At 47.9% G+C, this 27759-nt stretch overlaps 1 long non-coding RNA gene across 1 annotated transcript; it reads left to right on the top strand.

Annotated features, from left to right (window-relative positions):
• The first annotated feature begins 2119 nt into the window (after positions 1 to 2119).
• On the top strand, positions 2120 to 27759 carry LOC128097162 (uncharacterized). The gene is made up of 2 exons (XR_008213789.1): positions 2120 to 4190; positions 27509 to 27759. It is a non-coding gene; the product is annotated as an uncharacterized LOC128097162 (long non-coding RNA).

The raw sequence follows: 27759 nt of genomic DNA, 5'->3' as shown, positions 1-27759 counted from the left end.
CAAGAAAGGGAGTTTCCACCATTCACACACACACACACACACACACACACACACACACACACACACACACACATCACAGGCGAACTTGAAGGCTTATATTTGCGCCAATCACATCTGTCTGCTAGGCCACCCCTGTGGCCTAGGTAGAAATGGTTGTAGGGTCCGTTATGTTTCACCAAGGTGTGTGACAGCAAAAACATCTGGAATTGACTTTTAAAAGGCCCTAGTTGAGGCTGAGCCTTGAGCTAGAACAGTCACTGCAATTGTCTAGTCCCTCAGGATGTCTACAGTGTGTAAACAGTAGATGCTGGCACAGGGTAGACCAGGGCTGTTGACTACCAATCCTTTGCTCAAGGCGGCCAGAGCAGCACAGAGTCCAGCCACTGCGACTACAGAGTCAGATTGCCCCACCACCCAAGTCTGCTTACAGAAAGGTGAGCATCAGGGGTTTACAGTAAGACCTTAAGGAACTTACACCAACATTAATAGTTTGTTGTTTAACAAACTTTAACATGACTTAGTAACTGCTGGGTACCATGAGGAACATGTGCTCTGCTTCTCTGTTCCATAGAGCTGTCTACAGCTGTGCACATGTATTGAGACTTCAATTCTCATTTTAATGTGTGTCTATGAGTGGATATGTGCACCTGAGTGCAGGTGCCTGCAAAAGCCAGAAGAGGGTGTCAGATCCCAGGGGTGTGGGTGTTGGGAACCAAACTCAGGTCTTCTGGGAGAGGAGCCGGCACACTGATCCATCTCTGATCCATCTCCTCTGCCTGAACTTACATTCTTTTGGTGAATCTTGGTCCCTTACTGTGCCTCTCCTCTAGTAACTCTAACTCTGCCTTATCTATGATTACAGATACTCATAATGTGTTATTTATTGCATGCCTACTACATACAAGGCTTTGCCATACTAATAGAATGTTAATGAAAAGCCTCGTCTTCAGAGGGTATGTTATGGAGTGCTGCTTTCCCACCATCCCAACACAATTGTAAAGTAAGGTTTGCTGAGAGTAAGCTGGGAACTGAGATACCACATTTGCTTACAGTGTGTACAGTATTAACAACCGTGTGTGTGTGTGTGTGTGTGTGTGTGTGTGTGTGTGTGTGTGTTATGAAAAATCAGATGTGGTAGTGCAAACCTGTAATCCCATCACTATCAAGACTGAGGCAGGAGGATTGCTACCAGGTCAAGGCCAGGCTGGACTAGCCCAGAGCTAGTCCCAGACTTGTAGTGGGTAGTCATTCCAGCTTTGATCTGGAAGTTCCAACCCCCATTGAGGCTTCGGTAACTGTCACGCCTACAAGGCGGGGCCGAGAGAGGGCCCTGAAGACCTGAGATCTGGATGCATGGGCTCTCTTGGTTCCTGGACCCTGGACGCTGGAGGTAGACTGAGCAGAGTTCTCCAGAGAACACTGCCGGACTGCGCTACACCTTTCCCAGACCCTGTTACCTATCCCTTTACTTGTGAGTTACCCCACAAAATAAACCTCCCTTTTAACTACGTGGAGTGGCCTTAATAGTTTCACCAATACAGACTAGCTAGCCTGAGCTCCAGAGTAAAACCCTGTGTCAAACAAACAAACAAAAACCAGCGAGGTGGTGGTGGCGCACGCCTTTAATCCCAGCAAAGCCAGACTGATCTCTGTGAGTTCAAGGCCAGCCTGGTCTAGAGTGAATTCCAGGACAGCCAGGACTACACAGAGAAACCCTGTCTCGAAAAAATAAATAAAAATAAAAGGAGAATGAGGAGGAAGGGGTGGGGGCGGGGACAAGAGGGGAGGTGGAAGAGCAGGAAACATCTGGGACTGGAGGGCGGGTGTAGGCAGACTAGCCGAGGACAGGTGCTCCTTTCCACGGCCCTGCACTGCCTCATGGAAACCTTCTCTAAACGCCTTCCTCCAGAACAACCTGGCTGACGTTTGCTCCCCATATTTCAGCTGAGTCTGGAACGCCAGCATTTGGGAGGCTGAGGCAGCAGGAACTTGAGATCAGGATCATCTTCGGGTGCATTGGAAGACAAAAACAGATGAAAGAACCACACAGATTTCTTCATTTCTAGGCTTGGTTTTTTTTTTGGGGGGGGGGGGTCTTTTTTTTTTTTTTTTTGTTTTTCGAGACAGGGTTTCTCTGTGTAGTTTTGGTGCCTGTCCTGGATCTCACTCTGTAGACCAGAATGGCCTCAAACTCACAGAGATCCGCCTGCCTCTGCCTCTCGAGTGCTGGGATTAAAGGCGTGCGCCACCACCGCCCGGCCTAGGCTTGTTTTTAGAGCTATGAGTCATGGTTTTCAGCTATTGCCCAAAGCTTCCTGTTCTACGCCATTCGTACTGACCAGCTTTGTGTTATGATAAAGTTTAGGAGATAGTTAGCTTAAAAGGAGAAAAACGCAAGCCAGCAGGGTGGCCCAGTGGGTAAAGGCATCGCTCTAGGCCTGACAGGACCTGGGCTCAGTCTCCTTATCCTGCCCCTCCCCACCCAATGCCACAGGAGAGCCGACTCCGGCAGGTTGTCCTCTGATCTCCAAATGCACACTGTGGCCTGTTCACACACACTAATAACAATTAAAGAGGAAGAGTGAGCAACCGCACAGCTTTGCGTTTCTCATCAGGGCACCAGATGGCAGGGGCAGAGGCAACAATCAAAAGGAGAGAGAAAGGAACCAGACCCCCAGGACTCAAAGAAACTTCCAGAAGGCCCCACCCCCTGAGGGTCCATGGCACCTCCTAGTAGCATGACCCTGGGCACTAAGAGGCCAGGACAGAGGCTGAAGGACTGTCAGAAATTCAAGGCCAGCTTGGTCTACATACCAAGTTCCAGGCCAGCCTGAGCTACATAGCAAAGCCCTGCCTCACAAGTAATTCATTAGTTAATGAAAATATCTGGTCCATTTATTCATAACTGCTAAAACAGTATTCAAGCAGGTTACCCTAGCATCAATCTTTTTAATTTGGTTCCTAAGATAACTCACTGAAAGGTTAGAGTGTGGTTGTCTCAGGAGTTCCTCTAAAATCAGTGTGTCCTTGGCAAAGCAGGCTGAATAAAGAGGATGGAGGTGTGTGATGTGAGCAGCTGACTTCATGGCATCATTCAATCACGAGTCAATCAGCTGACACACGCTTGGAAGCCAAGCTCGGAAACCCAACGCCAACACCACAGATGCGGCTTTATTGTCCCACACAATGAGGAGCTGGGATGGGAAGCAGGGTTGGTCCAGCAGGTCAGCAGTGCCATGCTGAACCAGGCTCCCAGCTCCTGCTCCGGACATGGTCAGCACGAGGCCTTATTCCCGGGGCCCCGTCTGCCCCCCCTCCCCCAACCATTCCCGAACAAACCTTGTCTTCTCTATCTCGGGGAAACAGGGACCAAGAGGACCGTTTTTCTTTGCCCAGACTTTGGCTAGGGCGGGGGTGCTTCTTTAGTACCTTGAATCGATCTGATTGGCCAGAACTATGTCACACTGCTGCTTTGGAATGTAAAGGAAAACCAGAAATGGAGGTTTTGTTTTGTTAAAATCAATGTTTAGCCAGGCATGGTGGCACACATCTTTAATTCTAGTGCTTGAGAGGAGAAGCAGGAGGGTCTCTATGAGTTCAAGGCCAGCCTGGTCTACATAGAAAGTTCCAGGACTACATAGAGAGACCCTGTCTTAAAATAATAGTAATAATGATAAAAAACAATAATAGTTGTTGTTGTTGTTTTTATTGGCTGGAGAGATGGCTAAGTGGTTAAGAGCATATACTGCTCTTCCAGAGGACCTGAGTTCAATTCCCAGCACCCACGTCAAGCAGCTTACAATCACCTGTAACACCAGCTCCAGGGAGAATCTCATTCCTCTGGCCTTTGCAGGCACAAGTACTCATACACACACACACACACACACACACACACACACACACCACTCTCTCTCTCACACATATGTGTATATATGTTTATAATGATTTGTTTTATGTGAGTGAAATTGGGCATGACTGTGCCACAGCATGTGAAGGCCCCAGACATTTTACTGGAGCTGGTTTTTACGTCCACCTTGTTATTAAGGCAGGGTCTCTTGTTTCTGCCAGGCTGGCTGCTCTAGGCTGGCTTCCCGTCCCTGCCTGCCATCTTGCCCTAGGAGTGCCAGGATCTCAGACGCACTCCACCTGATCCAGGTTCTGGGATGGAACTCAGATCAACAGGCTTGCGTGTAAGTGCTTTTACCTATGGAGCCCTTAGCCCTGTGCTTCTGTAGTTTCTGGGGTTTTATAGCTTGGTGGTTTGTTTGTTTGAGACAATGCTTCTCGAAGTGCAGGCTGGCCTGGAACTCCCTATGTCCTCAAGGATGACCCCGAACTCCTGATCCTCCTGCTTTTACTTCCTAAGTGTTGGGATTACAGATGTTCACAACTACACCTGGCTGCAGAGATGGAGGGGGTTTGTTTACTAAATAGGAGAAAACACAGAACAGGGAGGGGGTGGGTGGGGGATAAAAGGGGAAAACAGTTGGGAATGGATGCTGGATGAATCAACTAGCTTAACTGCTGTAATTAGCATGAGCAGTGAAGTATGGATTGGACGTGTGGCTTAATGGCAGAGCACTTCCCTAGCCTATTGAAGCCCTGAGTGAGATTCCCGGTACACAAAACCAATTAACAATCACTAATACTTTGTTGATGTTGCCATGTGTCTGAGACAGTGTCTTTATGTTTAAATGTACTTACTGGCTTGTAAAGGAGAAAAAATGTAGTAGACCTTTAGAACATGTCTATTACGATACAAGCTTGGATAACCCTTGAATAAAATGTCATGCCTGAAAATATAGCTCCATATTAAAGAAACATGTAGTGGGGTGTTGTGGTACACACTTTTAATCTCAGCACTCGGGAGGCAGAGGCAGGCAGACCTCTTTGAATTCGAAGCCAGCCTGGTCTACAGAGTGAGTTCCAGGACAGCCAAGGCTATTACACAGAAAAACCTGACTCAGAAAAAAAAAGAAACACGTCATGTAGGCTCTGATAACTACCTTTAGATCTTTTCCCAGACCTTGATTTTATGCAGTTTCAAAACTACAGCTTTTTAAATTTCATTTATTTTGTTTGATGTGCTTTGCCTGCATGCCTGGTTCCCTTGAGGCCAGAAGAGGGCATCTGATCCCAGGAAGTGGAGTTAAAGACGGTTATGAAATATCATGCAGCTGCTGGGAATTGAACCCAGATCCTCTGGAATAGCATTCCATGCTCTTATTCTTGGAGCCCCAAAAGTACAGTCATTTTTGAAACTTCAAACTGAACTAATACATGGAGCCTTTCACAAGTAAAATAATCACCTTTATAGTTGTCCTCACAAAATTTTAACCATTTGGAAAGATCCAAATGCACCACTTTTGTCCAGCTATCCTTTCCTCCCACAGCTGCCTCAGCTTCTGTTCAGTAGTTAGTCTTCTATTGACTAGAGGGCAGGCAGGGCTGGGGTCCAGTTCAGTTGGTAGAATGCTTGCTCAGCCTGTAGAAGGCCCGGGTTCCATCCCTATCATGGAGTATGCTGGTCTTAGTGGCCTGTACCTGTAATCCTAGCACTGAGAAAGCGGAGGCAGGAAGATCCGAAAGAAATCCAAGGTCATCCAGCCAGTTCAAGGTTAGTCTGGGCCCAGGTCCTTGTCCAGAAACAATAACAAAAGACTATGACAGGAGAGTTGAGTGTGGCACATATGCATGCCTTTAATCCCAGCAGATGCAGGTGGATCTCTATGAGTTCAAGGCTAGCCTGGTCTACATAGTGAGTGCCCCAGGGTGACCCTCTCTTTTAAAAAAAAAAAAAAAAAGACAGGAGACATGGAAAGGGGCAAAGGTACCCAAATTGCTCATTGAAAAATCAACCTGAAAACTACAAAGCCGTGGCTCAGTGGTTAAGGCACATACTACTCAGAGGAGTCTGTTCAGTTCCTTGAAACTAGATGCTAACTGCCTGTAACGCCAACTCTGAGGGAACTGATGCCCTCTTCTGGCCACCATGGGAACTGCATGCATGTGGTACACATACATACATTCAGAGGAAGTACTTAAAAATAGTAACAAATGACCACCATGGGAACTGCATGCATGTGGTGCACATACATACATTCAGAGGAAGTACTTAAAAATAGTAACAAATGACCACCATGGGAACTGCATGCATGTGGTGCACATACATACATTCAGAGGAAGTACTTAAAAATAGTAACAAATGACCCCCATCCCCCCAAAAAAATCTTTAAAATCACAATGAAGTATCACCCACCCACCACCACACACAAAAACTCAAGTTTAAAAGGCTGGTAACAGCCAGTTAGCAGTACTGGAGAAAGTACAGGGAAAGTGGGATAGCCACTTGAAAACAGTGGGGCAGTATTTTTGGAAAGTTTGATATAGGGATTAGCGAGATAGCTCGGCAGCAAAGGGCACTTGCTGTCGAAACTGACAAGCTGAGGTTGATCCCCAAGACCCACATCCTGGGAGAAGAAGGTCCACCCCCATTGTCTGTCCTCTAAGCTCACATGCGTGCTCTGGCAAGAATCTACACACATGCAGTAATGCAAGAAAAAAAAAAAAAGAAAGAAAGAAAGTTCGGTACACACATATGCTATGAGCCAGCAATTCTTTCCACAGGTATTTGCCAAAAAGCAGTGAAGACTGGTGACCACACAAAGACCTTTAAGGGATTACTCAAAGCTGTGGTTTCATGTTATATTAGCAATAATAGCTTTGTCCTAGTTAGGGTTCAGCTGTCGACTAGAACAAGCCCCAATCTAGAAACAGCACAAATGTCAAACAGCAGAATGGTAGAAAATAGAGGTAAATCCAGAGCAGGGAAGAACAGTCAACGGCTAAGAACAAAAAACCACAGGAAAGCATTGGGTGTGTAAGGGAAACATTGTCTTCATTCGGGCGACAGTGCATGAGTATATACATTTGCCCAAATGCATCTCTCTCTACAGGAAATAGACTTGAGGAGCTGGGCGTGTAGTTCAGTGACTGAGCATTTGTCTAGCAAGCAAGTAGGTTCAATTCCTCGCACCAGAAAAAAAAAAAAAAAAAAAAAGCAGTAAACCAGAATGCTTTTAAACTCAGTAGTGCTTACTTAAGAGCTCATCAGCAAACACCCTTTTGAGTTTGCTAAGTGCAAGTGTGGGAAACTGTTGATGGTGTTCCGTTTGTCTTAATGCTCGAGTCTTCAAGGAGGCACTCGAATCAAAATAATTGCGCTTCTCTCCTTGTTCTGGTCCCCTGTGGAGGCAATCTGAGAGAGCTCCGTGGAGTTCATTAGAGGCTCTGCATTTCAGAGGCTTATCAAAATGGACAAGCAGTAAGAGGTGGAAGAGGTAATTCTTGGGGGGAAATATTTTATTCATGCCATGTGACTTTGGGAATGTGTCTCGGGGACTTAAGTGCTGGTGTGGTCTGAAGTTTTCCTCTGCCTTCTGGCCTCTCTGACAAGAGGCTTAGCATGTCTTCCACTTTTTGAGTTTGAAGTCTTTTTTTATTTGGGGGCGCAGAGTCTCAGTCTGCAGCCCAGGCTGGCCTTTTTGTGGGCCTCTCAACTGCTGGGGTGACAGGTGTGAGCCAACATGTACCGCTCTCTCTTTGCAGGAAAGGGCTGTAAAGTGCTGGGGGTCGAACCAGAGCCTCAGACGGCCCGTAAGCTCTCTACCACTCAGCTGGAGCCTCCACCCTGAGGTTCACTTTGTGTTGGTTGGTTGGTTGGTTGGTTTTAAGAAAGGAAGAGTTTGTATCTCATAGCTTGAAGGCACAGTCTGGCAGGGCAGGGTGTCATGATCACGAGGAAGCAGGATCAGGAGGCAGCTGGCCACATCACGTCCTCCTTCTGAGTGTAGGGAGCAGAGAAATGTCTGCTGTTGCCACGCAACTCAACTCACTCGGTTGTTTTATTTTTGTTGTTGTTGTTGTTTTGTTTTGTTTTGTTTTTTGTTTTTTCCTTTTTATTCACTCTGAGACCCTAATCTGTGAGATGGAGCTGCCCACATTCAGGGTAAGTTTTCCCTCCTCAGTGAAACCTTTTTAAAAACACCTTCACAGACATTCCAGAGGTGTGTCTCCTAGAGGATACTAAATCTAGTCAGGTTGGCAATGAAGATTACCCCCTGTTCCCCATGTCTTATACTTAAAATAGCTCTCCCTGGCCCCGAGGCTGGAATGCTATCTGTGAACCCATAACTAAGGTCATGTGAGTGCATATACTCATCTCCATAAAGCCCAGGAGCTCCGGGGTCCTTCCAAATCCACCGTACCCTCCTGTTAGGTCACACAGTAAGACACTGTCTCAAATAAATAAGTAAATAAATATATTCATGCCCCAGAATCCTCCTGCCTTGCTTTCTCTCCCTCAGCACTTACCATCTAGAGTAATGTGGCTACAACATTGAGCAGCTACTCTTATCAATCTAAGATGGTTTTGTCCTGACCAAGAGAACATGGAAGAAGCTGTGGCGCTCCAGTACCTAGACCTCAGGACTGAGTCTCTCCCTGGGTCCTTATGGAAAGCAGCCCTGAAGCCATGATGCTTTTAGGATGCCTGAGAGGAGAGACCACAGGAGTCAGGGGCTGAGCTACTGCCCCACCCCACGTGCACGCAGTGGTGACTGAGCCTGCGTGGATCCAGAAAGGGCTTCACTGTAAGCCAACAGTTGCCCAGCCAAAGCAAATATAAGTACGCAGACATGTACATTTGTGTGAGATGAATGCAGAGATGGAAGAGATAAATGAAAAGCGTGCTGGAAACTAATATGGGGCAAAGTGACCTGACATGACTACGCCACCACCAACAATGGACCAGAGATAACTTTGGCCCAGGAGTGGTAATAAGGAAATAAGCAGAACGCAGTGATAGCTGGGTCTGTGGTGGGGTGATGGATTGTTAACACTCCCTAGCTGGGGGCGGGGAGGGGACACAGGCATACTTGGGGAAGCAGATTCCACCCTCCACTCCCTCTTGCTTCCCAGCTGCAGGTGGTCTTGGGAGCACCTACGGTACAGCGTAGGAGACACAAAATGTTAACTGAAGGACTCCATGATAAATCTAAATCTGCTGTGAGCAATCACCCATGATGGGGTCGGAATTTCGGTGATTCATCTGTCTGGGGTGTCACCCATAGTCTCGTAAGCAGCCCCTCATCCATACTCTTATAAAGCCCAATAAACACACCGGCTTCCCAAGCTGGGCTTGGATGGAGTCCTCTGTCTGTCATGGTACCCTGTGTAGTAAATGGATGTTTGTTCACATGCCCCAGGAAAAGTAACGCAACACGTGGGCTTCGTTTGCCGTGCCGTAGTGACACACACATTACTAATTTCTTCTTCTGTGTCACGGGCATTCCTTGAGATGCGATGTCAGGGGTGAGGTGGTTAAGGGCCACTGAGTTGGGTGTAGTGCATGCCATGAGTCCAGCTTTCTGTCATGGCCGCTGCCTAGGGACATACAGACTCTACAGTTACTTTGTTTATGAAACTTGGGCTTGACATATTTCTTAGCATAACTCCTCCTCTAGCCGTGGGGTCCAAACGCTTAAATTTTTCACTCTTTTCTTGTAATGCCTTCGTTCTTGCAATTCTCAAATATTTTGATTTTCCACAGGGTGGGGGAGGGAGACCTCTACAGAGTTGACTTGCTAAAATTTATAGCAAGCCCTTCCCATCTCTCTTCCAGAATACAAAGTGTTTTATAGTCTACTAAAAATAACGTGAACTCTGGCGCCCTTGTTTCGTTCTTATAACCACAGAGCTTTTTCCTGCACAGTTCCCATGGATATCCCCACAGATGAACTTGATCTGTGAACTTGGGGAACTGATTTTGCTGTACTTGCTAACATGGCTGTGTTTAGTTTCTTCTGATCTCTTCCTTCCAGAGCAGTATGAGAACTCTGAACTCTCACTGTGTGAATATGCACAATTCGTCTTAGATTTCATACTTACCATAACTAACTCCTACACGGACCCTCTGTCAGGACGTATGTGTCATTTCCTTCCAGTAAAACAATCACTCTCTCAGCTTTTAGTTTTAGTTTTAGTTCTTTAGACAAGGCCTCCCAATGTAGCCATAGCTGGCCTCACACTCACAGAGATCTGCCTGCCTCTGCCTCCAAAGTGCTGGGCCACCACACCTAGTTTCTCTCGGCCTCTGTGGCTCTTTTTGTTAGGAAGCACACTCCTAGCTGGGTATTGTAGTTCATACCTTTAATCCTGGCACTAGAGAGGCAAAGGCAGGTGGATCTCTGTGAGTTCAAGACTAACCTAGTCTACATAGTGAGTTTGAGGACAGCCAGGGTTATTATGTAGAGAGATCTTCTCTCAAAAAATAAAAGTAATAATAATTTTTTTAAAAAGCACACTTCTTGTTATGGGTGTATGGTCATTGTTTAAATAATTCGAGTCTCATTCAGAAAGGACAATGTTTATGTTATGCCAGACATGTAGATCCTAAAGGTCGATGTTTATGTTATAGATGTAATTTATGGTAGAAATAAGAAGCTTGGAGCAGGGCTACAGATTTGTTCCTTCTTCTTAGAGCACGTGAGCTTTCTGTCTGAAGTAGCTTCAAAAAGCACAGTTTCTCACTCTGTTCTGGGTACGAATTGGGAAGTGGGTCCCGCTGCCTGTGGAAAGGGTTTTTTCTTTAGATGCACAGAACTTTTCACTGTTGACTGGAGGAGTCAGGGACTCCGTTGTTAGCTCAATACCACGGTACCACTGCACCTTGAGGCCTCACAGGAGAGTTCTGGCATTTTCACGGGGGCCAGCATCCCGTATCATTTGTAAATATGACCTCAGCTTTCTTCTTGATGTCAGGCTGTATTTGTTTATCTCAAGCAGCTCTCTGCTAGGGAGGATGCACCATGAGATGAGCCCGGATCGGAAAGTGACACCCTGAGTTCTACTCCAAGTCTAAGGCCAATTTTATTTTATTTTATTTTATTTTTTCTGGTCTCAGTTTTTGTCACATGCCAGGTTCATGCTAGGGCTACGGCATTTAACAAGCAAGTGTGTGACTGGCAGACAATGCTTGCCGTTAATAGGAAAACACTTCGTGGTTTTTGTTTGGTTGTTTGGTTTGTTTAGGGTTTTTGGGGGTATTTTTGTTTGTTTGTTTGTTTGTTTGTTTGTTTTGAGACAGGGTTTCTCCATATACCCCTGGTTGTCCTGGAACTCCCTCTATAGACTGGGCTAGCCTAGATTATCTGCCTGCCTACTGAGATTAAAGGCATGCGCAGCCACCACCTGCCTGAAAACACTTGCTTTCTGACATTCTCTGCAGACTGGAGCATTAATTGCTCATTACACTTGGTGCCTGCCTGTATAATAGCTTTTAAGCACTTTGTATCCTGGTTTTTACATAATTGAGTTCCCAGTCATCAAGCCTTTACAGTCAGACTGTCTCTTCTCCTCTCCACGTGACTGCCGAGGAGCCCTTCTGGGCTTCCAAGGCCCCCTGCCGACTTCCCAGGAAGCTTGAGTAATCTTTCCTCTATTTCAGCCTTGTTCCACTTCTCAGTTACCAGCTCTCGGCCGCGTGTATTAGGAAGCACCAGTTTTTCTCTCCTTCTCCACATCTCTACTTCCTTCACCGACCAGGGTCTGCTGCAGCTACAGCTTTTCTCTCTTCCGTCCCCTGCTTCGGCTTGCAACCCTGCTGTGCCACTGAGAGTGTTGCATTGAAAGTCGGGGTGCAGTCGTGGATGCTTCTGATCCCAGCTCTCTCCGGAAGCAGAGGCAGGGGGATCTCTATGAGTTCGAGGCTGGCCTGGTCTACATAGTGAGTTCTAGGACAGCCAGGACTATATAGTAAGACCTTGACTCAAAGAAGAAGAAGAAGGGGAAAAAAAAAAAGGTGGTGGGGGTGGGGTGTTTGTATCCCAGAACCCCACACTGTTGCTGACATTTCTCCGCTGTCTGCTTTCCAGCCTCCAAGCAGTATTCCAGGAGTCAGCCATCACTAAGGAGTCAGCTTAGCTTTTGTGCGCCATACTTTCCTGGCCATTCCTTTACAGAACTGGTCCTCCCTTCCCTTACTTTTAAATGTTAATGATCCCCAAGGCTCAACTCCTGTCCTGCTTTGTATCTCTCAATAGTTTCTCCCCTTGGATTCTTCAATGATTCTTCAATACCGACAGACAGCAGTTACTGAGACTGGATATTGTTTGTCTGGCCAGGCTCCCCACGGAGCTCCAGACCCTCCAACTCCCCACTCAGCACCCCCATCTGGATCCCTCGCAAGCACCCCCAATCTGAACACAAACTGAACCTTTTCCCAGGATTTTCCCGTCTTGGTGGATGATGTAACTGTTGTAAAAATGGCGTGGCGGTGGGAAGGAGTCACGCCACACAACAGGCCCCCGTGGGAGGTTTATTGAGGGGAGGGGAGAGAAGGCGCAGAGAAGGGGGCAGAGACTGGTCCCTGGGGATGAGAGCAAAGGAAGAGAAAGAGAAGGGAGGTGTACAAGGCCCACCTTTTATAAGGAAACACAGCAAATGTGCACAGGGGTGCTCTTAGTGGCTGCAGCTGAGGATGCATCCTGTCAGGGCCTAAGGGCAAGCCAGTACAGATGCCCAAATGCTAACATTCCTCCCTTTTGTTTATTATAAAAAGGTGAGGAGTTAGAAAGGGTTAGCAGGTGTGGCAGGAATGAGGGTACCATGTACATACACATATTAAACAGGAGTTGAGTAAATAGAAAGGGAGCACCAGTGTGTGCAAGACAAAGCTGGCCTCTTCATCTCTGATTCGCACGTTGCAGCAAACAGAATATTTAGAAAGAGCAGACAGACACAAGCAGGTCTTGGAGCAAAGAAAAAGAAAGAAAGTGGACAGTTCTTTCTTGGTTCCGGGACTGCCTGGTTCACGGCATACTGAGGCCAGTCTCACACCAGGGGAGTAGTCAGAGGCAGGTGGCCCCACCAGAGACCCAATTGTTGGTATTGAATGGAAGGCAAAGCTGTTGGTGAATGAGAAAGCAGATTTGCTACAGGTGGAGGAGAGCGAATCTGCTGCGAGTGGAGCAGGTGGGTAGGGTCCCAGCGTGAAGTGGGTATCCTTGGCGGGCCCTGCCAAGGGAATGCCACTAAACAAACACGCCACAGGCAACAAGGTTAGTACAAGAGTTTTTGTTGTTGTTGTTTGTAAGGATTCATTTATTTATTCTGTATATAATGTTCTATCTGCATGTATGCCTGCAGGCCAGAAGAGGGCACCAGATCTCATTACAGATGGTTTCTTCGAGACCTTATGGTTGCTGGGAATTGAACTTAGGACCTCTGGAAGAATAGCCAGTGCCCTTAACCCCATCTCTCCAGCCCTAGTACATGTGGGTTTGAAGGAGGGGGAGAGCAAAAGAGTGAAAGAGTAAAAGGTTGCATTGGAGAAGGGACTTGATAACAGAAAGCTTGAAAGTAGGGTACCCTCTTCCGTCTATCGGATTCCTGGTGGAAGATGCGAAGGGCCTGTGAAACACCGGGATGTGGGTGCGGGTAAGCGGCCATTTTGATTGGCATCTACGGAGAACGGGGCCAAGTCTGACTGCAAAGGCGGATAAGCTAAGCCCTTAAACTAGGTGATATATGGAGGTAGGCGCCTTTTCCGTGAGTGAGGTAGAGAATGTCCAAGGGCTGGAATCTCTAGTGTCCCGGAGGTTCAGCAAGAACTGACAAGGAGGCACAAGCTGCCCGGTGGACCGTCATCCAAAAAAGCAGAGGCCGATGGGCTAAGAGCCCAAGTGAGACACAGTCGCCTGGTACCAGGACTTCGAGAAAAGCCAGGAGGCGAGGACTGTGCTCGAGAAATGAAGACTCATTCATGAGTAACGGCCAGAAGCGGGGAGTGGGGGAGTGGGGGGGGGTGGGGGGGTGGGGGATGGGGGGGAGTGGGGGTGGGGATGCTTACCAATCGTTGGTGTTGAATGGAGAGAATGGAGAGTCCAGTGATCCTTTAGATGGGGAAGTAGGGCTGTCACCAGCAGACTGGGTTCCAGGTCCTGGCCCGTCTCAGACTGCCAGAAGAGCCTATCTGAGTCCTGACACCAAATGTTGTATTTTAAAAGTGATGTGGTGGTGGGAAGGAGGGGAGGGGAGAGAAGAAGCAGAGAAAGGGGCAGAGACTGGTCCCTGGGGGAGAGAATGAAGGAAGAGAAAGAGAAGGAGGTGCACAAGGCCCGCCTTGTACACTGAGTGAATGTGCACAGGAGGTACTTACTCTTCGTGGCTACAATTGAGGATGTATCCTGTCAGGACCCCAAGGGCGGGCCAGTACAGATGTCTAAATGCCAATAATAACCAAGCCAGAACCCCCAGAATCTCCTTCATTGCTATCATCCTTACCCTCTACGTCAACAAATCCTGTCCATTTTGTCTCTAGAATAACTTTAGACTCCTGATTTCTGTTTGGTTTCCCAGGTTGGTCTTGAACTTAAGACTCTCATGTCTTGAACTCTTGAGTGCTGGCATAGCAACCCTGCTAAACTGGACTTGCAAGGATCTTTGGAGTTTTTTGTTTGTTTGAGAGTTCCCTCTCTCTCTCTCTCTCTCTCTCTCTCTCTCTCTCTCTCTCTCTCTCACTCACACACACACACACACACACACACACACACACACACACACATGATTATATTTATCCCCATTTCCCCCAACACTAGGGTTATTTGAAACACATGTTGCAGAGCTGAACGCCCGCGGTCTCCAGTTGTTCTCAGGTGACAGATCAAATCCTTAGAAGGGTACCTCTCCATGGATAATGGCATGGGAATTGTTCCGGCCACGATCCTATTTACTCCAGGTATTTCTCTGATATGTACCCCCCCCCCCATGGGGGGGTTACCTCACGCAACCTTGAAATCTCCTTTTCCCAGCCTCCCCTCCTCTCTAACTGCTGAGCAGAATTTGCCAATGGAGAGAGATGCCAGAGCCGCTACCCCTCTTCAGCCTCCTGGATAAGGTCTCCGGCAGATGAGGCCTCTTCTCCACTGTGTCTGCTCCTGCCGCAGCCCCTGTGTTCCTGTGGCTGCCGGAATGGATTAGCACAGACTGAGTGGCACGGAATCCCCCCAAACTGATCCTCTCATAATTTGGCATTAGCACTCTAAAATCCAGCTGTTGGGCTGGCTCCTGAGGAAGCCGAGGGAGACGTCCACACCCCCTGCCTGGTGCTGATGGCTGCCAGGCACCCTGACATTGTCTGGCTTCTCAAAGCATCGCCCTCCACCCTGCCACTCATTCAAGCTGCTGTTTTTCAGTTTCCTTTATGTTTCTGTTCTCCCCCTTGTCTTACGAACACACCATTCCTTGGATTTAGGGTCCACTCTACTCCAGAATGATGTCAATTAAATTTTATTACATCTACAGAGTCCCTATTGCTAAGCAAGGTCACATTCACTGGCACCTGGCACTAAGATTTTATTGCATCTGGTTTTGGGGGGCGTAGGAGGAGGGACACACACATACTCATGAAGACACACACACACACACACACACACACACACACACACACATATACACACATACTCACGAAGACACACACACACACACACACACACACACACACACACACACACACGGTTTTAATCTTAAGATACCGCAGGGCAGGTGAGATGTCTGGACAGGTAAAGACACTTGCCATGGATCCCTCTGGAACTGGAGCTATGGATGGTTGTGAGCCACCAGGAGGGTGCTGGGAACCAAGCCTGGTTGTTCTGCAAGACCAGGCGCTCTTAATGGTTGAGCCACCTCTCCAGCCCTTATCAGGTAATTTTTAATTCATAAAAATAAGATTTTTGGAGTTCGAGGCCAGCCTGGGCTACCAAGTGAGTCCCAGGTAAAGGCGCAAAGCTACACAGAGAAACCCTGTCTCGAAAAACCAAAAAAAAAAAAAAAAAAAAAAAAAAAAAAAAAAAAAAAAAGTAAGATTTTTGTTATTGTTTTCTTATTTTTAAGACAGAATCTCATGTAGCCCAGGGTGGCTTCAAACTTGCTATGTGGTCGGGGATGATCTTGAACTTCGAATCCTGCCTGCACCTTCTTCGTGCTGAGGTTACAGCATGTGCCACCACACTTGGGTTTATGCCTATAACTCCAGTTTCAAGGGTCCCAATGCCTTCTCCTGTCCTCCTTAGGCACTGCACACATAAAGTGAACATATAAGCAGGCACACACACACACACATACACACACACACACACACACACACACACACACACACACACGTAAATAAATCTTTTTTTAAAAGTTCAGCATGCTGAATGATGGTGGTGCATGCCTTTAATCCCAGCACTGAGGAGGCAGAAGCAGGTAGATCTCTGAGTTCAAGGACAGCCTGGTCTACAGAGTAAGTTCTAGGATAGCCAGAGCTATGCAGAGAGATCCTGTCTTGAAAAACCCAACAGAAAAAAAAGTCCAGTCTGTGCTGTACAGGAAGTGGTCATAGAACATTGCCATGTGGCTACTTTGAATTGAGAAATGCTATAAACATAAAATATAAACCAGGATGTAGATGGACTTTTCTGTCCTGCCAGCCTGCTCCCAAATAACCACACAGAGACTTATTATTAATTATAAATGCTCAGCCAATAGCTTAGGTTTGTTACTAATGAGCTCTTACAACTTAAATTAACTCATATTTCTTATCTATGCTCTACCACATAGTAGTACCTTTTTTCAGCATGGTATGTTCATCTCCTGCTTCCTCTGCAACTGGCTGGCGACTCTACCCTCCTTCTTCCCAGCATTCTCTCAGTCTGGCCCTCTCACCTAATCTCTTTCTGCCTAGCTATTGGCTAGTTATCTTTTTATTAAACCAATGAGAACAAAACATCTTCCAGTGTACAAAAGGATTATTCCACAACACCAGGATCTAAAGACTCAAAAAAGAAGATAAGATAGCCTACTGGTGTTGTGTGACACTGTTCCTGACAAGACACAACAAATGTCTACTAACCCCAGACACGGAACCCATGACAGACCAAAGTATGGAGGCCACAAAAATCCAGGTTGGTGAGCCAGTTACTTACAGGATCAGAAATGACTCAGCTGCATCACCAAAGCCCACCTCAATATGGATGACAGCTCACAAAAGCTGGGAACCTGGAGCACACTGCACAGCCTGCAGGCAGCTCAAGGGGTCGGAGAGTGTCCTTTGTGGGTGGCTCAGTTGGTCTCAGCCTCTTCTAAGCAACATGGTCTTTGTTTCTTCTAGGCAGTTCAGCTAGTGTCTGTTTGCGGTTGGCTTATCTTCTCTCTGCTTCTTCCAGGCTGCTCAGTCTGAGACTCTTCCAAGCAACTCATCTTGTCTGAGAAGTCTACTTACCTGTCTACTTAACTCATCTTGTCTGAGAAGTCTACTTACCAGTCTACTTAACTCATCTTGTCTGAGAAGTCTACTTACCAGTCTACTTAACTCATCTTGTCTGAGAAGTCTACTTACCAGTCTACTTAACTCATCTTGTCTGAGAAGTCTACTTACCAGTCTACTTAACTCATCTTGTCTGAGAAGTCTACTTACCAGTCTACTTAACTCATCTTGTCTGAGAAGTCTACTTACCAGTCTCCTTAACTCATCTTGTCTGAGAGTGGCTCACAACAGTCTTTGATTGTATTCTTTTTTTCCTCAAATAATTTATTCTTATTTTGTGTGCGTTAGTGCTTTGTCTGCGTGCATATCTGTGTCAGGGTGTCTGATCTTGGAGTTACAGGCAGTTATGAGCCACCATGTGGGTGCTGGGAATTGAACCCAGGTCCTCTGGAAGAGCAGCCAGTGCTCTTCACCACTGAGCCATCTCACTGAGCCAGTCGCTCACAACTGCCTTTATCACTTATATACTTTCAGGGAGGGAGGGACCTAGTGTATTTGGTCAGACTCAGGGACTTCCTGACGCTATTTTGAGTCATTTACTTGCTGAGCTTACTTTCTGAGCTTCCTCCCTGCAGGATGGGAGTGTTTCACCTCTTCTTAGAACACCCTGTTGTCTCCCCATCCTGTCCTCGAATACCCTGTTGTTTCACATTCTGTCTTAAGTTTCTCTTCAAGATGGAAGGTTTTAATCAGAGGAAACTGCTGTGCACTAATTGACCACCTCGGTATCAAAGGACAGTGCCAGGTTAAGTGACTCACCAGCTTAAAAAGGATCCACAGAGGCCCACAGCACATACCGTTGTCAGGGAGGTATTTTTCCACTGATGATCTCATCAGATGTCCGTGTGGTGGGAAAGGTACTTTTTCCTCAAATTTCTGCTCTGTGGGTTACTGTGGCATTCCTAAGAATCACAAGAAAGGGCATTCCCTCCGTGGAAGACATTCTCATACTGATTTTTCACTACTAAGAAATGTGGGTCTGGGATAATAGATTAAGTACAACAAAGCAGGGCTGGAAGGATGCTCACACTTGCTGTTCATCCAGAGGACCTGAGTTCAGTTCCCAGCACCCTGTAAATCCAGCTCCTGGGGATCTGATGCCCTGGACTCCGTAGGTCCCTGTGCATGCATACACACACACACACACACACACACACACACACACTTTTTACAGACCTATAATAAAAGAGAAAAAAAAAAAACAAAGTTGGACCCTCCTGCAGGTATCAGAGCAGATGGCATGAGGCCCCTGGTGCCCATCACCCGTTTCTGTGACACAGGTGATTGCAGCTCAGAGGACAAAGCCAAAGGGTTGCCTCAAGTTCATTACATAATTCTCCGAGCTGCATCTGCTCTGGGAAATAGTCGGGGCTGAGGGCAGTCACTACAATGTTTTGACAGTGTGAGAGAGGTTGTTTGGCGAAAAACATCTCTCTCTCTCTCTCTCTCTCTCTCTCTTCCCCTCCCCCTCTCCTCCCTCTCTCTCTCTCTCTCTCTCTCTCTCCCTCTCTCTCTCTCTCTTCCCCTCCCCCTCTCCTCCCACTCTCTCTCTCTCTCCCTCTCTCTTCTCTCCCATCTCTCTCCCTCTTCCCCTCCCCCTCTCCTTCTCCCTCTCTCTCTCCACTGTGTCTTCATACTGAATGACTTTGTTTTTAAGCTGTGTTAGCCTTGATGTGTAAAGGCCTGGCTATTCTTCCCCTCAGGACACAGTTGTTATTTTTGGAGCAGAGGTGCTTAGCCTGATCTCCTAAAACAATTTCTGCCCTTTGTGAGCTCCCAGGCCCCGTGCGCTCCGACCTGAGAGTCTTCCCTGTCCTCCAGCCTTGCTTCTGGAGGCAGGGATGTGGACCAGCCCCCTGGAACATCACTGCTCTGGTGTCCCACAGACTCCTTGGCACCCATAATCCATTTGTTAGACTGTGTCCTTGAAACAGTCAGCCCACGTGCTCTAGGGCGGCCTGCTTCCTGTCTTTGGAGTCATGGAAAATTCCTGCCTCATTCAGAGCCCACACTCCAAGCTGATTTCCCTTGTCTCTTTGTTTTAGGAATGTGGCCTTTTCTGCTTCTATCACTTACTGTCTAGGGTCAGGATGACCCTCTCTGTTTCGTTTTAGTGGAAGGTGTGCCACGTCACCACGGCCTCAGGCCCAACCCAGCTTTAGATGAAGGATTTTGCCGGGATGCATCTTGTATGATGGAGCAGCGGTGCTGCCCGGATGTCCATAGTAGCCAAGTGGGGAGGTTTGAAAGAAAATGGCCCCAAAAGGGAGTGGCGCTATTAGGAGGTGTGGCTTTGTTGGAGTAGGTGTGGCCTCCTTGGAGGAAGTGTGTCACTGTGGAGGTGGGCTTTGAAGTCTCATAAATGCTCAAGATACCACCCAGTATCTTAGACTACTTCCTGTTGACTGCAAAATGTAGGACACTCAGCTACTTCTCCAGCACCATGTCTGTGTGCATGCCACAATGTTGCACCATGATGATAATGAACTAAACCTCTGAAACTGTAAGCCAGCCCCAATTAAATATTTTCCTTTATAAGAGTTGCTGTGGTCATGGTGTCTCTTCACAGCAATAGAAACTCTAAGACATCAGGCTTCTTACTGGAAACCTCTTTGTTGGCCTTGGTGGGTCCAAGTTGCAGACCAGCTGCCCCATGGTCAGTCCCTGCATGTCAGTTGAACTCAGGCAGCACACAAGTTATTTGGTACATAACCATGGTGGACATGGGAATCTGAACATGCTGCTCCCTACTCCACTGACCTGCAGGGCCAAGAATTACACTGCACAGGCTGTGGACAAAGAACCCCCAGGAAGAGGGATAGGCCCTGGTGACCTGACCAAGGTCCATGCCCTGATTCCGGGACTTCCTGGCCAATCCCCTCTATCACAGGTGTCTGCCATGGAAACTCTTGGAGAGGTGATCTGAGTTAGTACCTCACCCAGTTCTGTGTGCTGGGGAAAGGTGGCTGGGGACGGATAAATGTCCCTGACAGCAGGCTGGAGGAGGAACCTCCAAGCCCCAAAGCCACTATCTATTGGTTTCAAAGACGGCACAAGAGACAAACAAAATGTGGACTTTCTGAGCTCTTGCTACATGTCTTTGACACCAGCAGGAATGACATAGTATGGGATGGAACTCCTTTTGAGTTAACTGTCACAGTAGGGGTGTGAGAAGGATGTCTCACTAAGAAAACACACATCTTTAAGAGTGCCGTGGCTGCTGGGCGGTGATGGCGCACACCTTTAATTCCGGCACTTAGAGGGCAGAGACAGGAGAATCTCTGAGTTCGAGGCCAGCCTGGTCTATAAAGTGAGTTCCAGGACAATAAGGACTAAACAGAGAAACCCTGTTTTGAAAACACACACACACACACACACACACACACACACACACACACACACACACACCAAAAACAAAAAACAAAACAACAGCAACAACAAAACAAAGAGTGCTGGGGGCAGCTCATCAGTGTAGAAAGCCATTCTGACGGGACGTTCATAAGATGTAAAATTAGTCCGCCATCCTCCCCACCCTGCCAGTTCTAAAGTGCCCGGTCCAGTGAGACTCAGCATTCACAGTGCTGGGAGCCATTCCCTCTAATTCCAAGACATTTTCATCACTTCTACACTCACTAAAAACTGTTCCCCGCTCTCCCACTTCAGACACTGACCATCACTGGTCTGCTTTCTGTCATCGTACACTTGCCTCGTTGGGACCGTGTTCATGCTCCTGTGATGAAACGTCTGGCAGCTTAAGGGAGGAGACGTTTCCTTTGGCTCACGGCTTCAAAGACTTCAGTTAGGCCAGGTTAGCGCCATTGTTACCGGGCCAACAGAAGACAAGAGCATCATGGAGATGATATGCTAGAGTAGAACAGCTCAAGGAAGGCAGGAAGTGAGGGAACGGTGGAGGGTTGGAGGAAGGAGGAGAGGGGAGAGGATGAAGGGGAGGAGAAGAAGGGGAGGAGGAAGAAGAGGAGGGAAAGGGGAGGAGGAGGAAGATGGAAAGGCAGCACCAGATACCACCAGCAGCCTTCATTGTCTACTCCTCTGAGCCTATTCCTAGTCCTACCCCTTCCTAATAAAGTCATTAAATTATAAACCTATCAAGGGACTAATCTCTGGTTAGATTAGAGCCTTTATGATCCAATCACTTCCCAAAAGTCCATCAGCTGACAACCACGCTTTTACCACCTGGGCAGTCAGGAGACAGCTCAGATCCAAACCGGAACGTGGATTTTCCTCCAATGTGTGGCCTTTGCATCCTCTTGTCCGAATATGCAGTGTGTCATGTATCCACCCGCCTGTTGGTGGGCACTGGGTTGATTCCACCCTTGGGCTGTTGTGTATCAGCACTGTGGACATTCATGGGCAGGCATTGTTTGAAGTGTTACTTTCATTCTCCAAAGCATATGTTTAGAGAGGGTGTGGGGGAATTTTGAGTCATATGGTGATTCTTAAGCTTTGAGGAACCTCTGAACTCTCTTTCATATTTCTGTCCCCACCAACATTTCTTCATGTCTTTGCCAACACTTGGCATTTTCTGTTTTGAGTTGTTTTGTGTTGGGGGATGGGATGCTGGCCATCCAACCTAGATCAAGGCAAGCCCTCCACCCCCAGCTCTTTCCTTTTCTTTTCCATTTATGGCCAAGCAAGTCGTCGTTCTCCTGGACTGATTTGCATACACTTTTCTTCTTCCTTTCTCCTGGCCATCTATTTTTACTTCTTCCTCTCTGTTTCTTTCTCTCCTTCAAGGTCTTTATGGTCCCGGTGAGAAACATTGATAAGATGTATGCCCATAAGAAACTGGACAAGGAGCTGGGTGGTGGTGGTGCTCACCCTTAATCCCAGCACTCAGCAGGCAGAGGCAGGTGGATCTCTGTGAGTTCAAGGCCAGCCTGGTCTACAGAGTGAGTTCCAGGCCAGCCATGGCTACAGAGAGAAACCCTGTCTCAAAAAACCAAAAAGAAAGAAAGAAAGAAAGGAAGGAAGGAAGGAAGGAAGGAAGGAAGGAAGGAAGGAAGGAAGGAAGAAAGGAAGAAAGAAAGAAAGAAAGAAAGAAAGAAAGAAAGAAAGAAAGAAAGAAAAGAGAAACTGGACAAAGGAAAGGAAGGAGAGAGGGAAGGAGGGAGGGAGGACTGGAGGGAAATGGCTGAAGAAGAGAAATGTTAAGAATATGGCTGTCTTAGAAAAGGAAATCTTCGGGCGGTGGTGGCGCACGCCTTTAATCCCAGCACTCGGGAGGCAGAGTCAGGCGGATCTCTGTGAGTTCGAGGCCAGCCTGGTCTACAGAGTGAGTTCCAGGAAAGGCGCAAAGCTACACAGAGAAACCCTGTCTCAAAAAAAAAAAAAAAAGAAAAGAAAAGAAAAAGAAAAGGAAATCTTAGCTGGGCAACAGTGGCTCACACAGGCTTTTATTAGAGTGGCTTGAGGCTGTGGTCCTACCAAACAAGGCTGTCTGCTGACAGAAAGATCAAGAATCCAGTAGTTGTTCAGTCACGAGGGCCAGCCATCTCGGCAGTCCCGGTCAGGTGCTGGAGTCCTGAGGGTCCCCGGAGAGCGGCTGGTTGTCGGTCTGTGTTGGAATCGCAAAGAAGAGTTCTAATACTCCAGCAACAGAGTGATGAATTTGCCATCAATAGTGACACAGGGCCGGGCCTAGTAGTGTGTGCCTTTAATCCCAGCACTCGGGAGGCAGGGGTGAGTTCCAGGCCAGCCTCGTCTACATAGAGAGTTCCAGAACAGCCAGGGCTGCATAGAGCTCGGTCTCAAAAAACAGAGCAAAGCAGGCAGAAAGCAAAAGCTTCCCTCTTCCCTGTCCTTTTCTGTGGGCCACCACCAGAAGGTGTGGCCCAGGGTCAGGGTAGGCCACCACCAGAAGGTGTGGCCCAGGGTCAGCGTAGGCCTTCCCACTTCCAGTGATCCAATCAAGGAAATCCCGCACAGGTACCCAACAGGTTGGGTTCTAATTGATTCCAGATGTAGTCAAGTTAACAACCAAGATTAGCTATCACATATGTTAAAAACAAAACATCACCTTTCTATTGAACATAAAACAAGGGAACATCTTTCATGGAGGGAAAGTGAAGTTTTATTTATTTATTAAGACAGGATCTGAGCTGGGCAGTGGTGGTGCACGCCTTTAATCCCAGCACTCGGGAGGCAGAGGCAGGAGGATCTCTGAATTTGAGTGAGTTCCAGAAAGAAGTTGTTCTAGCTAGCTCAGAAGAATTTGGAAGGTGGGTGGGAGTCAGGAAAACTAGATGCGGGGTTACAGCAGAGGCCCAGGCAGAGACCACGGGAACTGTACGGACAGTGGGACTGATGGAGACCACGGGAACTGTACAGTGAGACTGAAGGAGACCACGGGAACTGTACGGACAGTGGGACTGAAGGAGACCACGGGGCCTGTACAGTGTAACTGATGGAGACCACGGGAACTGTACGGACAGTGGGACTGAAGGAGACCACGGGAACTGTACGGACAGTGGGACTGAAGGAGACCACGGGAACTGTACAGTGTAACTGAAGGAGACCACGGGAACTGTACAGTGTAACTGAAGGAGACCACGGGAACTGTACAGTGTAACTGAAGGAGACCACGGGAACTGTACAGTGAGACTGATGGAGACCACGGGAACTGTACAGTGTAACTGAAGGAGACCACGGGAACTGTACAGTGAGACTGATGGAGACCACGGGAACTGTACAGTGTAACTGAAGGAGACCACGGGAACTGTACAGTGTAACTGATGGAGACCACGGGGCCTGTACGGACAGCCGGACTGAAGGAGACCACGGGAACTGTACAGTGTAACTGAAGGAGACCACGGGAACTGTACAGTGTAACTGAAGGAGACCACGGGAACTGTACAGTGTAACTGATGGAGACCATGGAAACTGTACGGACAGCCGGACTGAAGGAGACCACGGGAACTGTACAGTGTAACTGATGGAGACCATGGAAACTGTACGGACAGCTGGACTGAAGGAGACCACGGGAACTGTACAGTGTAACTGAAGGAGACCACGGGAACTGTACAGTGTAACTGATGGAGACCATGGGAACTGTACGGACAGCCAGACTGAAGGAGCAGGAGCAAGCTGCAGCCTTTGGGAAGAGTTCCTATGGGACTTGGGACTTACTTTGTTTGTGTGAGAGGGTTTGTAGCTCCAGGGGTCAGAGGAGAGTTGAGGGAAGAGGTGTATGCAGCGGCAGCTTGTTCTGTCCATGATGCTCTTAGAGTGGAGGTGGGTGGAGCTCGGGACCGGGGCGGGACATAGAGATCTGGAGTGATTGTGGGAAGCTTCAAGCTCTACTAAATCAGTTAGGAAACAGCCAGGGAGGGAAGAGGAGCAGGGACAGAAGCCGGGGAAACACTGAGAGCTGGGTCAGGGCTGTGTGTCACAGGGCCAATGGGACTGGAAGGGAAGAAGAGGAGCAGGGACAGAAGCTGGGAAATACTGAGCTGGATCAGGGCTGTGTGTCACAGGGCCAATGGGACAGGAAGGGAAGAAGAGGAGCAGGGACAGAAGCCGGGAAACACTGAGAGCTGGGTCAGGGCTCTGTGTCACAGGGCCAATCAGACAGACAAGACAGGATTTAGATTCCTGTGGAACAAGGTGAGGGACCGGACGTTGTTCCATCAGTTCATCAGTTAAAAGGTGATAAGATCGCCTTCTGTATAATTGTGGCTTCTTCTGTGTGTTATAAGATGCTGCTGTGGCTCCAGCCATCAGGATCATGTTCCAGGCAGAAGAAACAAGGAAGCAAAAGTGGAAACATGTTCTTGTCATCCCAGTTCTTGAGAGGGGAAGGGGAGAGAATTGTGAGTTTTAGGTTAGCCTGGGCTACATGACTTGTGTCAAAAAGAAGAGGAGAAGAGGAGGAAATGGGTACACATGGAGTGTGCCTCTCTCAGGAGCTTTCTTCAAAGCACATCCAGCAGCCTACACCAGCTCTCATTGGCTGGACCTGCATCCTACTGATCCTGCCTGAAGGGAATCTATCATGGCATGATTTTCACTTTGTTGTTTTGTTTTGGGGAGCAGAGGACACTCTGGTTAGGGTAGAAGAAGCAAGGCTGGCACTAAGTAGTAACTAGCAACCTGGCTTAGTCAGGTTTTCTATCACTGCAACAAAACACCATGACTAAAAAGCAGATTGGGGAGGAAAGTGAAAGGTTTCTGCACCCTGACAGGCCTCTCTGCCGACGCAGCAATCCAAATCAAACCAAACCAGACCAAATTAGAAAAGCCCCAGTTTAATGGGTAAAGCGTTCCCGGGTGATTCTTTGGCCCCCCAGAGAGGAGACGGGGATGAGAGACCAGAAAACCATGTTTCTGTTTTCTGGGATGCAGCTTAAAGACTCTGTGGGAGTGGTCTTGAGCCTCTCTGAGGGAGGAGCCGTGTTTGGAGGGCTTTGAAGGGGTGGGTTTGGGGAAAGAGATGGGGGAGGGGAGTTGAAGTGGATCTTCCACCAAAGCATTCCAGACTCTTTGGGTATTTGGATGCCAGGGTGCCAGGGGTTGAGGTGGAGTTCCCACCCAAACAGAAAAAGTTTATTCTGCTTACATCATTTTATCATTTTATCATCATTTTATCATCAAAGGAAGTCAGGACAGGAACTCAAGCAAGGCAGGCACCTGGAGGCAGGTGCCGAGGCAGAGGCCATGGAGAGGAGCTGCTTCCTGGCTTGCTTCCCATGGCTTGCTCAGCCTGCTTTCTTATAGAACCCAGGACCACTAGCCCAGGTACCACCCACAATGGGCTGGGCCCTCCCCCATCAAGGACTAATTAAGAAAATGCTCTATAGTCTTGTCTACAACCAGATTTATGGACGCATTTTCTTTCTTCCTTTTTGAGGGGGTGGTTTTCGAGACAGAGTTTCTTTGTGTAACAGTTCTGGCTGTCCCAGAACTTGAATTGCAGACTAGGTCGGCCTCAAACTCAGAGAGATCTACCTGCCTCTGCCTCCTGAGAGCTGAGGTAAAAAGGCTTGAGCCACCATTCCTGGCTGGAGGCGTTTTCTTAATTGAGGTTCCCTCCTCTCAGATGACATTAGCTTGTGTCAAGTTGACATAAAACTAGCCAGCACGTGGCCTCTGGGAAGGGGACCAGAAGAGAGGAAAGAGCTCAGAGAGGAGAATGGTGGGTAGTCTGACTGCCGCAGAGGCCACATCCTGGGTGGGATTCACAAGTAAGGAACCCCAGGATCCTCAGCAAAAGCACACTTTTCATTTCTCTCTCTCTCTCTCTCTCTCTCTCTCTCTCTCTCTCTCTCTCTCTCTCTCTCTCTCTCTCTCTCTGTTTCTCTCTGTCGCTCTGTCTCTGTCTCTCTCTCTTTCATGTACTTGTGAGTCTATGTGCACCACACACATGCAGGAGTCCCCAGAGGCCAGAAGAAGGCATCAGACATCCTGCATTTGGAGTTACAGATGCCATGTTACAGTTAAAGTGCCATGTAGATATTGGGAATGGAACCTGGGGGATCTGCGAATTCTCTCTCTCTCTCTCTCTCTCTCTCTCTCTGATTTTTAGATCTATTTATTTTATTTTACCTAGATGAGTATTTTGCTTGTGTGTATGTATGTGCACACCTCTGGCTGTGTCTGTGGCAACATTTTCAGAAAGATTTAATGGAGGAGGGAAGACCTGCCCTGAATGTGGGTGGCTCCATCCCACGAGCTGGAGTCCCAGGCTGAATTAAAAGGAAGAATGGGGGGCTGGAGAGATGGCTCAGAGGTTAAGAGCAGTGACTACTCTTCCAGAGGTCCTGAGTTCAATTCCCAGCAACCACATGGTGGCTCACAACCATCTGTAATGAGATCTGGTGCCCCCTTCTGGCCTGTAGACAGACATACATGCAGGCAGAACATTGTATACTAAATAAATCTTTAAAAAAAAAAAAAAAAAAAAAGGAAGAATGGGAGACCTGCTGAGAACCAGGATTCTCTATGTGCCCCATGGCTGTGGGCATGACCAGCGGCCTCCTGCTCCTGGGGACAGTGGAGCTGTTCTTACCGCCTTCCCCACTGGGCTGCATGGCTTCTGTCAACTCGACACAAGCTGGAGGGACCCTCAATCAAGATCAGGCTGCAGGCAAGCCGCCAGGACAATTTTTATTTTGTTTTTTGAAACAGGGTTTCTCTGTGTAACAGCCCTGGCTGTCCTGGAACTCCCTCTGTAGACCATGCTGGTCGCAAACTCAAAGATCTGCAAGAAAGCTGGCTGAGCAAGCCATGAGGAGCAAGCCAGTGAGCAGCACTCCCCCATGGCCTCTGCATCAGCTCCTGCCTCCAGAGTCCTGCCCTGCTTGAAATTCTGTCCTGACTTCCTTTGGTGATGAACAGCAATATGGAAGTATAAGCTGAATAAACCCTTTCCTCCCTAA

The sequence above is a fragment of the Peromyscus californicus genome, unplaced genomic scaffold (assembly GCF_007827085.1).
Source record: "Peromyscus californicus insignis strain IS unplaced genomic scaffold, ASM782708v3 Scaffold_11__1_contigs__length_118956290, whole genome shotgun sequence".
NCBI lineage: Eukaryota > Metazoa > Chordata > Mammalia > Rodentia > Cricetidae > Peromyscus > Peromyscus californicus.
The sequence above is the reverse complement of the archived record's forward strand: the minus strand, read 5'-3'. Positions and strand labels throughout refer to the sequence as shown.